This window comes from Scyliorhinus torazame, unplaced genomic scaffold, assembly GCF_047496885.1.
Source record: "Scyliorhinus torazame isolate Kashiwa2021f unplaced genomic scaffold, sScyTor2.1 scaffold_390, whole genome shotgun sequence".
NCBI classification, from domain to species: Eukaryota; Metazoa; Chordata; class Chondrichthyes; order Carcharhiniformes; family Scyliorhinidae; genus Scyliorhinus; species Scyliorhinus torazame.
Window position 1 is genome coordinate 165,204 of NW_027308117.1, and position 17,015 is coordinate 182,218.

A 17,015-nucleotide genomic window follows, 5' to 3' on the forward strand; every position below is an offset into this window, starting at 1 on the left:
CACGACAGTTTCCAAGAACAGTATGTAATGGAACCTACGAGTGAACAAGCGGTCGTAGATCTGGTCCAGTGTAATGAGACAGGATTGATTCAGGATCTCATAGTTAGGGATCCTCTCGGAAGGAGCGATCACAATACGGTGGAATTTAAAATACAGATGGAGACTGAGAAAGTAAAATCAAACACGAGTGTTTTGTGCTGATAGAAAGGAGTTTACAGTGGGATGAGAGAAGAACTAGCTAAGGTAGACTGGGAGCAAAGACTTTATGGTGAAACAGTTGAGGAACAGTGGACAACCCTACAAGCGATTTTTCACAGTGCTCAGCAAAGGTATATACCAACAAAAAGTAAGGACGGTAGAAAGAGGGAAAATCGACCGTGGATATCTAAGGAAATAAGGGAGAGTATCAAATTGAAGGAAAAAGCATACAAAGTAGCAAAGATTAGTGGGAGACTAGAGGACTGGGAAATCTTTAGCGGGCAACAGAAAGCTACTAAAAAAGCTATAAAGAAGAGTAAAATAGATTATGAGAGTAAACTTGCTCAGAATATAAAAACAGAGAGTAAAATTTCCTACAAATATATTTTAAAATAAATAGTGACTAAGGTAACCATTGGTCCTTTAGAGGATGAGAAGGGAGATTTGATAATGTGAGATGAGGAAATGGCTGAGTAACTGAACAGGTTTTTTGGGTCGGTCTTCACAGTGGAAGACACAAATAACATGCCAGTGACTGATGTAAATGAGGCTATGACAGGTGAGGACCTTGAGAGGATTGTTATCAATAAGGTAGTAGTGATGGGCAAGCTAATGGGGCTAAAGGTAGACAAGTCTCCTGGCCCTGATGGAATGCATCCCAGAGTGCTAAAAGAGATGGGTAGGGAAATTGCAAATGCACTAGTGATAATTTACCAAAATTCACTAGATTCTGGGGTGGTCCCGGCGGATTGGAAATTAGCAAACGTGACACCACTGTTTAAAAAAGGAGGGAGGCAGAAAGCAGGTAATTATAGGCCAGTGAGCTTAACTTCGGTAGTAGGGAAGATGCTGGAATCTATCGTCAAGGAAGAAATAGCGAGGCATCTGGATGAAAATTGTCCCATTGGGCAGACGCAGCATGGGTTCATAAAGGGCAGGTCGTGCCTAACTAATTTAGTGGAATTTTTTGAGGACATTACCAGTGCGGTAGATAATGGGGAGCCAATGGATGTGGTATATCTGGGTTTCCAGAAAGCCTTTGACAAGGTGCCACACAAATGGTTGCTGCATAAGATAAACATGCATGGCATTAAGGGGAAAGTATTAGCATGGATAGAGGATTGGTTAGTTAATAGAAAGCAAAGAGTGGGGATTAATGGATGTTTCTCTGGTTGGCAATCAGTAGCTAGTGGTGTCCCCCAGGGATAAGTGTTGGGCCCACAATTGTTCACAATTTACAGAGGTAATTTGGAGTTGGGGACCAAGGGCAATGTGTCCAAGTGTACAGACGACACTAAGATGAGTGGAAAAGCAAAAAGTGCAGAGGATACTGTAAGTCTGCAGAGCGATTTGGATAGGCTAAGTGAATGGGCTAGGGTCTGGCAGATGGAATACAATGTTGACAAATGTGAGGTTATCCATTTTGGTAGGAATAACAGCAAAAGGCATTATTATTTAAATGATAAAATTTTAAAACATGCTGCTGTGCAGAGAGAACTGGGTGTGCTAGTGCATGAGTCACAAAAAGTTGGTTTACAGGTGCAACAGGTGATTAAGAAGGCAAATGGAATTTTGTCCTTCATTGCTAGAGGGATGGAGTTTAAGACTAGGGAGGTTATGCTGCAATTGTATAAGGTGTTAGTGAGGCCACACATGGAGTAGTGTGTTCAGTTTTGGTCTCCTTACTTGAGAAAGGACATACTGGCACTGGAGGGTGTGCAGAGGAGATTCACTAGGTTAATCCCAGAGCTGAAGGGTTTGGATTACGAGGAGAGGTTGAGTAGACTGGGGCTGTACTCGTTTGAATTTAGAAGGATGAGGGAGGATCTTATTGAAACATATAAAGATTATGAAGGGAATAGATAGGATAGATGTGGGCAGGTTGTTTCCACTGGCAGGCGAAAGCAGAACGAGGGGGCATAGCCTCAAAATAAGGGGAAGTAGATTTAGGACTGAGTTTAGGAGGAACTTCTTCACCCAAAGGGTTGTGTATCTATGGAATTCCTTGCCCAGTGAAGCAGTAGAGGCCCCTTCATTAAATGTTTTTAAGATAAAGATAGATAGTTTTTTGAAGAATAAAGGGATTAAGGGTTATGGTGTTAGGGCCGGAAAGTGGAGCTGAGTCCACAAAAGATCAGCCATGATCTCATTGAATGGTGGAGCAGGCTCGAGGGGCCAGATGGCCTACTCCTGCTCCTAGTTCTTATGTTCTTATCTGGACCACAGACTCCGAGTGCCGACTGCGTCTGGTTATGTGGCGGAGAGAAGGTGATTGTGGAATCCATGTCGTACCCATCAAACTCTGCTACTCACCTGACTGAGATTTGTTCTGGATCTGGAAATCACAGGTAGTGTTCGCGAGTGGAGGGAACACTCTGCAACTCAGTCTGTGGAACAGTTTGTGAGAGCAGGGTTCCTTCAATATGAGTCAATATCTAGTACTGTATGTGAGGGTGGGATTCAGTTTCTATCAAACATTGGTACTGAATGTCAGTGTGGAAATCTTTCTGTATCTATCAATCACAATGTCTGTTTGGGAAAAGTGAGATTAATACGTAACATCAGCATGGCTGTGACAGACAGAGAAAGACACACAGTAAAGCAGGAAGAGACTATCAGGACACACACACAATGACACACAGAAAAGGTGCCGAGCAAACCAGCAAGATACTGAGATGGAAAAACTGGTTATTTACGAAAATGTGTTTCCTGCTGCACACATATAGGCCCTGTTTGTAAATGTATATCCTGCTGTGTAACCGTGCTCTCTGCTGTGTAAATGAGCTCTCTGCTGTGTAACTGTGCTCCCTGCTGTGTAAATGAGCTCTCTGCTGTGTAACTGTGCTCCCTGCTGTGTAACTGAGCTCTCTGCTGTGTAACTGAGCTCTCTGCTGTGTAACTGTGCACCCTGCTGTGTAACTGAGCTCTCTGCTGTGTAACTGTTCTCTCTGTCGTGGAACCGTGACTCTTCCTGTGACAGATCTTCACTGTGGTTGTGTCAAATCATTCCCTGTTGTGGAAATATGTCCTCTCTGAAGCAGAACCTTTCTGCGCCATTACTGAGACGAAATTTCAATTCCAGATTTATTAAGTCTTGCCACCAAGGGTTAGTTCAGACCTCTGGATTCCCAGTCCAGCGACATAACCTTGAGTTCCTGTTGTCAAAACAGTTCGTTCAGCATCAATATTTTCAGATAATAATGTAGACCGCCCAACGTGGGGCTCGAACCCACGACCCTGGGATTAAGAGTCCCATGAACTACCGACTGAGCTAGCCGGGCTGATGCTATGCTAACTATTAAACTTCTTCCTGTCGAGAGTCGCTGCGGTGCTCATTCGGAGGGTTAGTCTTGACTCGTTGGGCCGAATGGCCTCCTTCTGAGCTGGATATTCTACGATTCTATGATCCAAGGATGTTGATGCGGTGGAGTCCTTCTGCCATACTGCCCACTCCTGACACCATGTAGAAATGCTGGTCTCTCAATGACTGGCGACCAAGGATTTGGAATAAAAATAACTGACTTAATAGTTGTGCAGCTGCTCCTGGCTTGTGCTCTGACCGCGATCCGGGGAGAACTGCCGGAATCCCGACACGTGATCATGATAGTTGCGTCATCAGATCATCATGTATTCTATCGACCAAATTACTAATGAATGACAGATTGGACGAACCTGCGATGGCCGAGTGGTTAAGGCGTTGGGCTTAAACTCCAGCGTGGTTTTCCCGCGCAGGTTCGAGCCCTGCTCGCAGCGACTTTGATTCGTAATGTTTGCTCAACTCCTCCCACAAGCCGCTGACTCCGGAATGAATCGGAATTCCGATTGGCTGTAAATAAACGGTTGGAACGTTCTTCGAGTTCAGTCCGATATGTAACATTTTTTTGGGAAACTGAACAAAATATAAAGATGGAAACGTGATTTGCTTTCATTCAGCTGAATGTATTTCTGGGTAAAAATATCGTGGTAGAAATGGAACATATTTTATCTCTCTATCTGTTTCTTTGTTTCTTTCTCTCTCCCTCACTCACTGTTTTTGTGCTTCTCCGGGGACTGATTGGATACACAGCGAAACTCAGCCCCATCTCACCCCAACTCTTTTGGACGAATACGTCCTGGTGATGGACGGTCCTGAATCAGTGGAAGAATCGACAAACTATTCCATTCTTGGCTCTGTGAGAAGTTCCATTCCTGGTTGTGAGGTGGCTCTGAGATAAAGGGATCGAGAGAGAACGAGGTGACTGCAGTCTGACTCTTACTCTGAAAACCAGTTAGTGCGCCCTTGTAGAAAGTGGATGTGTCTGAGAACAGGAGGAAAGCAGATCATGGGCCTGTGACTGATTTTATTGAGCCGGACATTGAAAAGTGAAGCAAACTTTTAACCAGTCAGCGCCTGTCTGAGCGCTCGGAAGGAATTACGGCTGACATTGAGACAGTTCAGAGTGAATTTTTACAGCAAATCGAATCCTCAAGAGGTGTTGGTATATTGATTTCAGAGAGAATGTCATAATACCTTAGAAGATCAGTTGCGCTTGTTTTTGTTTTGTTCGGTAATTTGGGGAATCTATTTGGAGCGGGTGCAGTTGGTTAATATCTGTGCCTCTTGCTTGTCCAGCTGCCCGTGCAACAGCAGCTCCATTCCTATCCAGATGTGTGGACACAAACGGCAAACCCACATTATTGTATCCCCGCGGAGGTTCTAAACCCGCTCGCAGCGGCTCTGCTCCGGAATATTTACTCAGCTCCATAAACAAACCACTGACCACACAAAAGACCGGGGCTCCCATTGCCTCTCATTGATGGTTTTCACCCAATTTGGCTGTTTAAGGAATGAAAGCAAAAATTTATCGCGTCTGGTAATCAGCATTTTTAAATAAACTACACTAAACGTATAAAACAATACTTTATAAATGATAATTAACCAATATTAATCAATATTAATAATGTTTCCTGCAACGATTGGAAGGAAAAGCCCATCCCATCAGATCAGGATATGTTGGGAATGGACCGGAGTGAAACATTCCCAGACCATGTCCAACATGTTTCTCCTCAGCATGAAAACTCCCCGCGGAAAGACTGAAACAGACACTCATTTGATCACATCATGATTAACATCACTCACACCTTAACCATGAGACCACTGGGGAAGTCATGATGGCTTCGAATTTCTCCTAAAATGCCAACTGAACACACTGACTGGCAGAATGACATTACCCACGTGATTGCCGACGCGCAACCACAGGCCGACTTGTCGAGTGGTGAAATCTGACATCACTGCTTCTGAACATCACCAGAACAGAGAGATAAATGTCACATTGTTCATTCACATTTCTGATTTATAATTGTGGGGAAACTGATGGGCTTTGGGACGCAATTAAAAGTTATTTTAACTGAGATCAAATCAGCGGCTGGCTCGTTGGTCTGGGGAGACCTGAGCCACACACAGCAGCAGAGACTGCAGATAGAGAATGACTCGAATATTCACATGTCACACCAGAGAACACATCGGAGAACACTTCAGCAGTCAAGGGCATTCAGCCTCTGATCTCCGGGTAAGCGTGACAACAGAATCGCCGAGCAGAAACTTGTAGCCAAGTTCCGCACACATGAGTACGGCCTCAACCGGGACCTTGGATTCATGTCGCATTACATTCGCCCCGCACCATCTGGCCTGGGATTGCGGAATCCTACCAACTGTCCCGGCTTGAGACAATTCCCACCTCTTTAACCAGGGGTTACCCCTATCTCTGGATCTGTAAAGATTTAATTACCTGCAAATGCTCGCATTCAAAACATTTTCTTGCATCTTTGACTTTGTAAATATATATGTTTCCGGAACATACCTCTTCATACACCTGAGGAAGGAGCAGTGCTCCGAAAGCTAGTGTTTGAAACACACCTGTTGGACTTTAACCTGGTGTTGTCAGACTTCTTACTGTGCACATCAGAGACTGAGAGGTAAAGATTCATTCACCACCCAAATGCCTATATCCCCCCCCCCCCAACGGACACACAAGCGCAATGCCACTGAAAGTGTTGTCATGATTCTGATATGCAGACGTTTTAACGGAAACTGGCAAACAACAGAATGATTTTATCCACTCAATAACAATATCAGAGATTGATCATTACAGATTTAGTTCCACCTTCACACAGAATTTCAGAGAATGAAAGATACTGAATGAATGACAGACTCTCATACAGTCCCAGAGACTCTCTCAAAGCGATTTAACTGAATCCCAAAGACAGATTGTTACAGTAGATGTGCAACAATCCTCGGAATTCCGGAATTCCGGAATTACCGGAATATTATAAATATGGAATGAATCTGACTCTGTCATACAGTGTCAGAGACTGAAATATACATGAATTATATTTCAAAATTGATCGCATTTAGCAGGGTGGTAGTGTCAAATAACCCGATGGAGCGAATCCTCAATGTGAAGATGGGGCCTTGTCTCCACAAGGACTGTGCAATGGTCACTCTGAACATATAGAGTATGGGACACGGAGTTCCACAGACTGAATCCTACTTTCCACACAACACCACTGACTGGATTGGATTGGATTTGTTTATTGTCACGTGTACCGAGGTACAGTGAAAAGTATTTTTCTGCGAGCAGCTCAACAGATCATTAAGTACATGAGAAGAAAAGGGAATAAAAGAAAATACATAATAGGGCAACACAACATATACAATGTAACTACATAAGCACTGGCATCGGATGAAGCATACAGGGTGTAGTGTTAATGAGGTCAGTCCATAAGAGGGTCATTTAGGAGTCTGGTGACAGTGGGGAAGAAGCTGTTTTTGAGTCTATTCATGCGTGTTCTCAGACTTCTGTATCTCCTGCCCGATGGAAGAAGTTGGAAGAGTGAGAAAGCTGGTCGGAGGGATCTTTGATTATGCTGCCTGCTTTCCCCAGGCAGCAGGAGGTGTAGATGGAGTCAATGGATAGGAGGCATGTTCGTGTGATGGACTGGGCGGTGCTCACGACTCTCTGAAGTTTCTTGCGGTCCTGGGTCGAGCAGCTGCCATACCAGGTTGTGATGCAGCCAGATAGGATGCTTTCTTTGGTGCATCTGTAAAAGTTGGTAAGGGTTAATGTGGACATGCCGAATTTCCTTAGTTTCCTGAGCAAGTATAGACGCAGTTGAGCGTTCTTGGTAGTAGCATCGAAGTTGGTGGACCAGGACAGATTTTTGGAGATGTGCACCCCTAGGAATTTGAAACTGCTAACCATCTCCACCTCGGCCCTGTTGATGCTGACAGGGGTGTGTACAGTACTTTCCTTCCTGAAGTCAATGACCAGCTCTTTAGTTTTGCTGGCATTGAGGGAGAAATTGTTGTTGCCACACCACTCCACTCAGTTCTCTATCTCCCGCCTGCATTCTGACTCGTCGTTATTCGAGGTCCGGCCCACTATGGTCGTATCGTCAGCAAACATGTAGATGGAGTTGGAACCAAGTTTTGCCACACAGTCGTGTGTGTACAGGGTGTAGAGTAGGGGCCTAAGTATGCAGCTTTGCGGAGGCCCGGTGTTGAGGAATATTGTGGAGGAGGTGTTGTTGTTCATTCTTACTGATTGTGGTCTGTTGGTCAGAAAATCGAGAATCCAGTTGCAGAGTGGGGAGCCAAGTCCTAGGTTTAGGAGCTTTGATATGAGCTTGGCTGGGATTATGGTGTTGAAGGCGGAGCTGTAGTCAATAAATAGGAGTCTGATGTAGGAGTCCTTGTTTTCGAGATGCTCCAGCACAATTGAGCTGAGACAATAAGCTTCGGGAGGCAATGATAAGCTGGTTTGAGTGAGTCGCAAACGTGATTTGGCTCGTTGGTCTAGGGGTATGATTCTCGCTTAGGGGCTACCATTTGTGATAAAATGCGAGAGGTCCCGGGTTCAAATCCCGGACGAGCCCTGTTGTTGTTTTTTTTAAATCACGACGATCATTGAATGAAGTCGGGAGCAGGTTTGCGCCCCAGAGAATATATCAGTGCTGAACACGTGAAGAAACGAACACATCATTTAAAGACCGTTTCACCATGGTGTAGGACTCTGAATGTATCCTCAAACATGTAAAACAAACGAACGCTTGTGCATCCAGGTAGTTGGCTGAATGCAATGGTTGTATGCAACCCCGATAAATCTTTGATTTATTTGCTGAACAAGAATCTTTCAATCTCTGCCTTAAAAATAATCTATGTCCCGCTTCCGCCGCCTTCTGAGGTAGAGTTCCAAAGTCCCACAACTCTCTACGAGGGAGAAATTCCCCATCTACGTCCGAAAAGGGTGACATCCGTTTTTTTCACTCCCACAAGCAGTGACATCCTTTCCACGTCCACCTTGTCAAGACCATTCAAAATCTGATGTACTTCAATCAAATCAACTGTCAGTCTTCACATCTCCACTGGAAACAAGTGCAGTCTCTCTAACCTTTCCTCAATAGCAAACCCGCTCAAAGAACAACAAAGAACAGAGACAAGTACAGCACTGGAACAGGCCCTTCGGCCCGTCAAGCCCGTGCCGACCATGCTGCCTGACCAATGACGAATCTAAAATGTTTTACACTTCCTGGGTCCGTATCCCTCGATTCCCATCCTATTCATGTATTTGTCAAGATGCCGCTTAAATGTCACTATCGTTGTTGCTTCCATCACGTTCTCCAGCAGCGAGTTCCAGGCACCCACTACCCTCTCTGTAAAAAAACTTGCCTTGTACATCTCCTCTAAACCTTGCCCCTCGCACCTTAAACCTATGCAATTGACTAGTAATTGACCCCTCTACCCTGGGGAAAAGCCTCTGTCTATCCACTCTGTCTAAGCCCCTCATAATTTTGTAGACCTCTATCAAGTCGCCCCTCAACGTCCGTCATTCCAGTGAGAACAAACCGAGTTTATTCAACCGATCCTCATAGCTAATGCCCTCCATAACAGGCAACATCCTGGTAAATCTCTTCTGCACCCTCTCTAAAGCATCCACATCCTTCTGGTAGTGTGGTGACCAGAATTGAACACGATACTCCAAGTGTGGCCTAACTAAGGTTCTATACAGCTGCAACATGACTTGCCAATCTTGTACTCAATTCCCTGGCCAATGAAGGCAAGCATGCCGTAGCCGTCTTGGCTACCTTCTCCACCTGTGTTGCCCCTTTCAGTGACCTGTGGACCTGTAGACATAGATCTCTCTGACTTTCGATACTCTTGAGGCTTCTACCATTTACTGTATATTCCCTACCTGCATTAGACCTCCCAAAATGCATTACCTCACATTTGTCCGGATTAAACTCCATCTGCCATCTCTCCGCCCAAATCTGCAAAAGATCTAAATCCTGCTGTATCCTCTGACAAACCTCATTGCTATCCGCGATTCCACCAACCTGTGTGTCATCTGCAAACTTACTAATCAGACCAGTTACATTTTCCTCCAAATCATTTATACACACTACGAACTGCAAAGCTCCCAGCACTGATCACTGTGGAACACCACTAGTCCCAGCCCTCCAATTAGACAAGCACCCTTCCATTGCTACTCTCTGCCTTCTATGATCTAGCCAGTTCTGTATCCATCTTGCAAGCTCACCCCTGATCCCGTGTGACTTCACCTTTTATACTAGTCTACCATGAGGGACCTTGTCAAAGGCCTGACTGAGGTCCATATAGACAACATCCACTGCCCTACCTGCATCAATCATCTTTGTGGCCTCTTCGAAAAACTCTATCAAGTTAGTGAGACACAAAACCATGCTGCCTCTCACTAATATGTCCATTTGCTTCCAAATGGGAGTAGATTCTGTCTCGAAGGATTCTCTCCAGTAATTTCCCTACCACTGACGAAAGGCTCATTCCTGGCACCAATCGAGGAAACCTTCTCTGAACCGTCTCCAACATATTTACATCGTTCCCTAAATAAGGAAACTAAAACTGCGCAGAATTAGCGAAATGTGTAGCTCCTGGAATAAAAGGGACAGTAGCAATATGGATATAAATGTGGTTCAATAATCAGAAACAGAGTATAATGGTCAATAGAGACTTTTCGGACTGGAAGAAGGTTTGTAGTGTTTCACATGGCTCCCTACTGGAACATTTGCTTTCCCTGATATAGAACAATGTGCTAGATCATGGTGTACAAGTTTAGGGATGGTACAAACTTGGAAATTTTGGAAACTGTGCCATGGACAGTCTAGAACTTCAAACGACAAAAGATGATTTTCAGTCTGGAGACGTGTGAGATTATGCATTTTGGTAGGGAAGTATAGAATCATAGAATTTACAGTGCAGAAGGTGGCCATTCGGACCATGGAATCTGCACTGACTCTTCAAAGAGCACCCCCCTGAAGCCAACACCTCCACCCTATCCCCGCACCCCAGCAACCCCATCTAACCTAAGGGCAATTTAGCCTGGCCAATCCACCTAAACTGCACATCTTTGGAGTGTGGGAGGAAACCGGAGCACCCGGACGAAACCCACGGAGAACACAGACAGTGATCCAAGCGGGAATCGACCCTGAGACCCGGCGCTGTGAAGCCATAGTGCTAACCACTATGTTACCGTGCTGCCCCTCAACTATTTATGGGATGTAGGAGCAGACAGAGCTGGGTGTATATGTGGATAGATCATTGAAGGTGGACAGGTGGAGAGAGCAGGTAATAAAGCAAATCTTATTCTGGGCTTTATAACGAGTGGAAAACAGAACAAGAGGAAGGAGGTTATGCTGACTCTGTACAAGGCGCCAGTTAGACATCAGATGGAATATTTTGCACAGCTCTGGGAGCCACAATATTGGAAGGCTGTGGACGTATTGGGCAGCGTGCAGAAGAGGTTTATAGGATTGATTCCATTTAGGAGGCTAGATTGGAGATGTTGGGAACGTTCTCCTTGGAGAGGATAAGGCAGAGAGGAGATATGATGGAGATGTTCAAAATCATAATATCAACATATTAACTGACCCACCCTTTACAGCCCTATTCGGTTCATGCAAACATTTCTACAGATACACTATACTCCGAGAGAAGAAACTACTCATCATTTCTGGTTTAAATGGGCGGCCACTTACTCTGAGATTATTCCTTCTGGTCCAAGACTCTCCCACATGGTGAACCAGCTTCTCAGCATCTATCCTGTCAAGCCCCGCCCCCCGCCCCTGAAAATCTATTAAATCAGTGAATTTGAATGGTGGGATTTATTCCGTGTCCCAAAGATTCGTTCGGGCCTCTGGATTCCCAGTCCAGTAACACAATCTTACATCCCTCTGAACAAAGAAACAGTTGATCCAGCTCATTATTAAACATCTTGGGCCAGTGGGCCGATGAATGGCAAATAGAGTTTAATTTGGATAAGTGTGATGTGATGCATTTGGGTCGATCAAATCAGGGCAGGACCTACTCAGTTAATGGTAGGGAGTTGGGGAGAGTTACAGAACAAAGAGATTTAGGAGTACAGGTTCACAGCTCCTTGAAGCTGGAGTCGCAAGTGGACAGGATGGTGAAGAAGCCATTCAGTATGCTAGTTTTTATTGGACAGAATATTGAATACAGGAGTTGGGACGTCTTGCTGGAGTTCATAGATCATAGAATTTACAGTGCAGAAGGAGGCCATTCGGCCCACCGAGTCTGCACCGGCTCTTGGAAAGAGCACCCTACCCAAGGTCAACACCTCCACCCTATCCCCATAACCCCACCCAATACTAAGGGCAATTTTAGACACTAAGGGCAATTGTATCACGGCCAATGCACCTAACCTGCACATCTTTGGACTGTGGGAGGAAACCGGAGAAAACCCACGCACACACGGGGTGGATGTGCAGACTCCGCACAGACAGTGACCCAAGCTGGAATCGAACCTGGGACCCGTGAAGCAATTGTGCTATCCACAATGCTACCGAGTTGTACAATACATTGGCAAGACCACACACGTTATGCTGTGTTCAGTTATGCTCACCCTATTATAGGAAGCATATTGTTAAACTAGAAAGAGTGCAGAAGAGATATACGAGGGTGTTCCCAGGACTTGATGGTGATTTATAAGGAGAGGCTAGTTAGGCTGGGACTTTCCCCCCTGGACTGTATGAGTCTTGGGGTGAACTTACAGAAGTCGAGACAATAATGAAGAGCATAGCTAAGGTAGTCGGCATCTTTTCCAAAAGGTAGAGAAGTCTAGAATGAGAGGGCATAGGTTTAAGGTGAGAATGGAGAGATACAAAAGAGAGCAGAAGGGAAATTTCCTCACACAGAGGGTGGTGGGCATCTGGAACGGGCTTCGTGAGGCAGTGGCAGTGGTGAGGAAGCGGGCACGATTTTATCTTTTGAAAACCAGTTGGACAGTTATATGTGCTGGGTGGGTAGAAAGGGATATGGGCGAAATGCGGGCAAGTGGTACTAGCTTAGTGATAGAAACTGGGCGGCATGGTCAAACTGGGCCGAAGGGCCTGTTTCCATGCTGTCAACACCTATGACTCGAACCATCTTCCTGAGGCCATTAGAATTCCCTCCACAGAATTGTATTGAACCGCTTGATACACAATTATTTCTTTATCCAAATCAAACAGATCTTGTGGATTAATTAGGGGGTAAACGAAATACTAAGATGAGAGAGAATTGAATAAACTGAGCTGAGGAAGGAAAACTGGATTGTCAGCAAGTTATACCGGATTTCTGTATAAAACGACCGCGGCAGGCCTCGAACCTGCAATCTTCTGATATCATCACTCGATTTCCCCAAAGTCAGACTCCTTATCCATTAGGCCATGCGCACTGATGTTTAGCCCATTTAAATAAATACTGCAATTATATGTGTTTCATTTCTGTTTTTTGATGATCCGCTGTTTCCCAGATCCCAGAAAATACAAGGGAAAGCTCCAGCTGCCGGACATGGTCATTTTCAAAGTGGAAAAGCCCTTCACTCTGTGAGCTGTGAAGATTCATGGAGGCTCGGGGACTCTCAGGCCGGCCAGGGCTCTTTATCCGGCTCCATTCACAGGAAAAGTGACCTCAGTTTCCACAATAACATCCGCTCTCTCTGAAACCCCCAAACTGAAATTCAGACTCACCATTAAGGTGAAGACTGCGGATTGCGGTTCCCGCTCCTGCTGTTTAATACAGATCACTATAACTGTGTAGTGAGCAGAAAGAAATTGCTGTTGTTTGTAAACATTTCTTACTGAACTCACTGTCATTCTGCATTAACAGGACGAGATGAATCTGCTGCTATTTGACAAATTTGCTCAAGCGGGTAAATATGAAATATATTATTTGCATAGTGGAATGGAGTCATTTCGAGAGCATTTCTACAGAGAGAAATTCCTGGAACAAGCTGCAGAAAAGCTCCGTGCGCCTGACATGATTCCAACGCAACCTTCTGATCTGGAGTCAGGCGCGCTCCCGTTGCGCCACAAGCGCAAATTAACTCAGAGATTATTTTTATTTATTTACACTTTGACTGTGTTCTGTACATCAGCAACTGTGCGAAAGAAACGCAGAGAAGTCAGATTGAAGGATACTAAAGGGCCCTGAAGTAAAGCAGCTGTACCACGTGGTTAAGGTGATGCACAATAATCCATTGTGCTCTGTACACGTGGCTTCAAATCCCATCCTCGTCTGTAACGTGTCTGTTGTGTCTCTGTTTGGTCCACTTCATGAGGGTGAAGTGAAAATGCTGTGATTTTTAGCTTTAGTTTGAGGGCTTGGGTGGTGAATAGTCAAACACTGTCCATATTGAAACCATATTAAAAATGATGAGAAAGTTACTTATTTCACTCCCCACCCTAATTGCGCCCAAATTCTGAGTTCGGAACTGTTTCTCTTTCTCGGTTTGAAACTCACGAAGTGGCGCAAAAATATACAACCAGCTTTTTATTGCGATGGCCGGGAATCGAACCCGGGTCAACGGCTTGGAAGGCAGCTATTCTCATCACTATACCACCATCGCTCATTGAAAGAATCAGATTCCAATTGGTCCTTTAGATTAGCTTGATAAACTGTTTTGGAACACATTCATACTGAGCGTAAGTTATTTCACTCCAATTTAAAATGCTCCTGAATGAGAGTGTCCGTGTCGCACGGCTCCCGTTCTGCCAGGAGATGGCACCAGTCCACAATAAATGTATTTATCTCATTGATTTTTAATGTTGTGTGTGTCATTACTTTGGACACTTACTCTGGCCTGAGACCGTAACTTGTCCTTGTGTCCTGATGCTGCAGTTTTCACCCTATTTCGGTAATCGTAGAATGGCTCCAGTGCGGAAGGAGGCCATTCGGCCCATCGAGTCAGCACTGACCCACGGAAAGACCACCCGACTTCGGCCCAATCGCACCTAACCTTTCGAATACGTCAGGATGGCCGAGTTCAGGTCGCAGTCTCCTCTGGAGGTCAGGGCTCGAATCCCACAACTGACATTGACCTTTACTCCGCGAGGCACCATCCAAACCTGGAACCCCTCCCTAACAGCACTGTGTGTGTACATACACCATATGGACTTGCAGCGGTTCCAGAATGAGGTGTGAGCCAGGGGTTGATGTTAATCTGAGGCTCCGAGTATGAAGCGAGACATACAGTAACCCACTTACAGAAACATCTACACATTAAAAGAGCGGAATCACTTGCGGATAGATTACAAGTTAGACTTCCTTCTTTGAGCAATCTTATTGAAACTAAGATCAATTCAGTTCACAGACTTTTATCCCCAATAAACACCGTCAATTCACATGTATCATAAATACTGAACATGTAAATAATCTGCGCAGAATGCGCTGCGGATTGATGTCATAAAGCGTGAAACATTTGCACATTAAGTAGCAGAGCAGAATCTGAGGGACAGACAATAGTTGGCCCTTTTTCCGATAAAGTGAGTGGCTCTGAAAAGAGCCTTTGTGTTTTTAGATTAAAGAATGGTCGCTTCACTTCTTGCCGGCGCCAGCGCTGGTTTTCTTGGGCAGCAGCACGGCCTGGATATTAGGCAGCACCCCGCCCTGAGCGATTGTCACCCTTCCCATCAACTTGTTGAGCTCCTCGTCGTTGCGGACGGCCAGCTGCAGGTGTCTGGGGATGATGCGGGTCTTCTTGTTGTCCCGGGCCGCGTTGCCGGCCAGCTCGAGGATTTCAGCGGTCAGATACTCGAGCACAGCAGCCAGATAGACCGGGGCTCCGGCCCCCACACGCTGGGCATAGTTCCCCTTTCTCAGGAGCCTGTGAACACGGCCCACCGGGAACTGCAGTCCAGCCCGGGAGGAGCGAGACTTGGCCTTGGCCCGAGCTTTACCGCCGGTCTTTCCTCTTCCAGACATTGTCCCAATGTCACAAACACTTTCACAGAATGAACAATTTCTGCAGCATTTACTGTTTTATAAACTGACAGCTCCTCTGATTGGTCGCTGCTCAGTTCACCTCATTTGCCTATATTCTGCACCAATCAGCTCACAGGAAACAGAAGAGGGCGGGATTTACCCACAACAACCGGCAGAAGCTGAGAATTTGTCCATTTCAAAAAGCCGCCAATTTCATTGTGGGAAAGGAGCGAATTCAAATAAATGTCGTCCTTAGTCAGAGATTTCAAATCCCTTCTATTTATCTGGTTTGATTCAACGCTTCCCGTCACCAATCACAGGCGCGGGTTTAACATTTAGTTTAAATGTGATTCATTCTCCTCTCGCTTTCTAACTGTCCCGGGCGGGAATCAATCCCTGTTCACAGCATTCCCGGAAGGAATACGCTCCGTTTAGTCTTCAGTCAGGACCGAGTGTCCTTCACTGAAAACAGGGAGTGGGATTGAGTCCTCAGACTCTCCTTATTCCGCTCTGGAATCATCCCGCTCCGGACTGTTACCCTGCGGAGAATTACTGGGAATAAAATGATGGATCAATGAACATTTCAGGAATTGGGAGAAGGCTCCGTTCCCGCTAAAAACAGCTGCTAATGAGGTGATTTGGGGGCTGTGAAAATAACAGAATAATAACAGCTTTCAGCACAAAGCCAAGGCGGCGGAGTGAATTCTGCCTGAACCAATCGGAGAGCTGGAGAGAAGGAGCTACAGGTTTTGATTGGCTGACATTTTCAAATCCCAAAATCCCGCCAATTTCAGTGCAGGAAAATCCCAAATAACGGACCGGCTCAATGTTCAGGAAACTATTTGCATCTCACACTTTGTTATCTGTTTATTGATTTTTTTCCATCCCAGAATCCGGGCGCTATTTTAGTAACAGTTTGAATTTGTCAATCTTTTCTCTGTAACCGGCGGTAATAAGACCCCGTTCAGCAATTTAAAACGGAGCAAATCTCAGCTCACTGCAAAAGCAGAAACATCGAGATTACCAACCAATTCCTTCACACAGGCTTCACAGGGACAGAGAGAAAGGGCTGATTTCGGAGCCTCTCTCCTGAAAGCGGCCGGGAATGTTACACTGGGAAGTGTGGAGAGAATCCCCGACTCTATCCAGCCGGTGGAACAGGCAGCTTTGTGTCCGGAGAATAGGGAGGGCCGGGGAGAGGCAGATCTTAAAGCGCTGCAATGGACTCGGGTCCTGTGTGTGCTCAAATCTCGCTGATTCCGTCCCCTGGGAAAATTGCGGAATAAACAGATCAACCCGAAAATAACCTCTTCATTCCCGCCTTTACTCTGTTCCGGGAGCGGGAAACACATCACCCGAGAGAAAAAATAATAATTTCCTTATGAATTTAACTCACCAGTTGTTAAACTCAGAATATAGTTATCATTAAATTTAAATAATTCGCTCCTGAAATTGTGTTTCTCCTCATTGTCCGTCACAAATGCCAGACTGAGTTTAAAATCCGCTCTCAATTCTGTTTGATTCTCTTCTGTGTGAAAGTGTC

The 17,015-nt window shown here is 45.3% G+C and overlaps 3 non-coding genes across 3 annotated transcripts; 2 read left to right on the forward strand and 1 right to left on the reverse strand.

The window, feature by feature from the left end:
- Positions 1 to 3,406: 3,406 nt before the first annotated feature.
- trnak-cuu (transfer RNA lysine (anticodon CUU)) lies at positions 3,407 to 3,479 on the reverse strand. Its single transcript has one exon. It is a non-coding gene; the product is annotated as a tRNA-Lys (tRNA).
- A 390-nt stretch (positions 3,480 to 3,869) lies between these two features.
- trnal-uaa (transfer RNA leucine (anticodon UAA)) lies at positions 3,870 to 3,951 on the forward strand. The gene has a single exon. It is a non-coding gene; the product is annotated as a tRNA-Leu (tRNA).
- Positions 3,952 to 8,021: 4,070 nt separating this feature from the next.
- trnap-agg (transfer RNA proline (anticodon AGG)) lies at positions 8,022 to 8,112 on the forward strand. Its single transcript is given in 2 exon segments — positions 8,022 to 8,057; positions 8,077 to 8,112. It is a non-coding gene; the product is annotated as a tRNA-Pro (tRNA).
- The last annotated feature ends 8,903 nt before the right edge of the window (positions 8,113 to 17,015 follow it).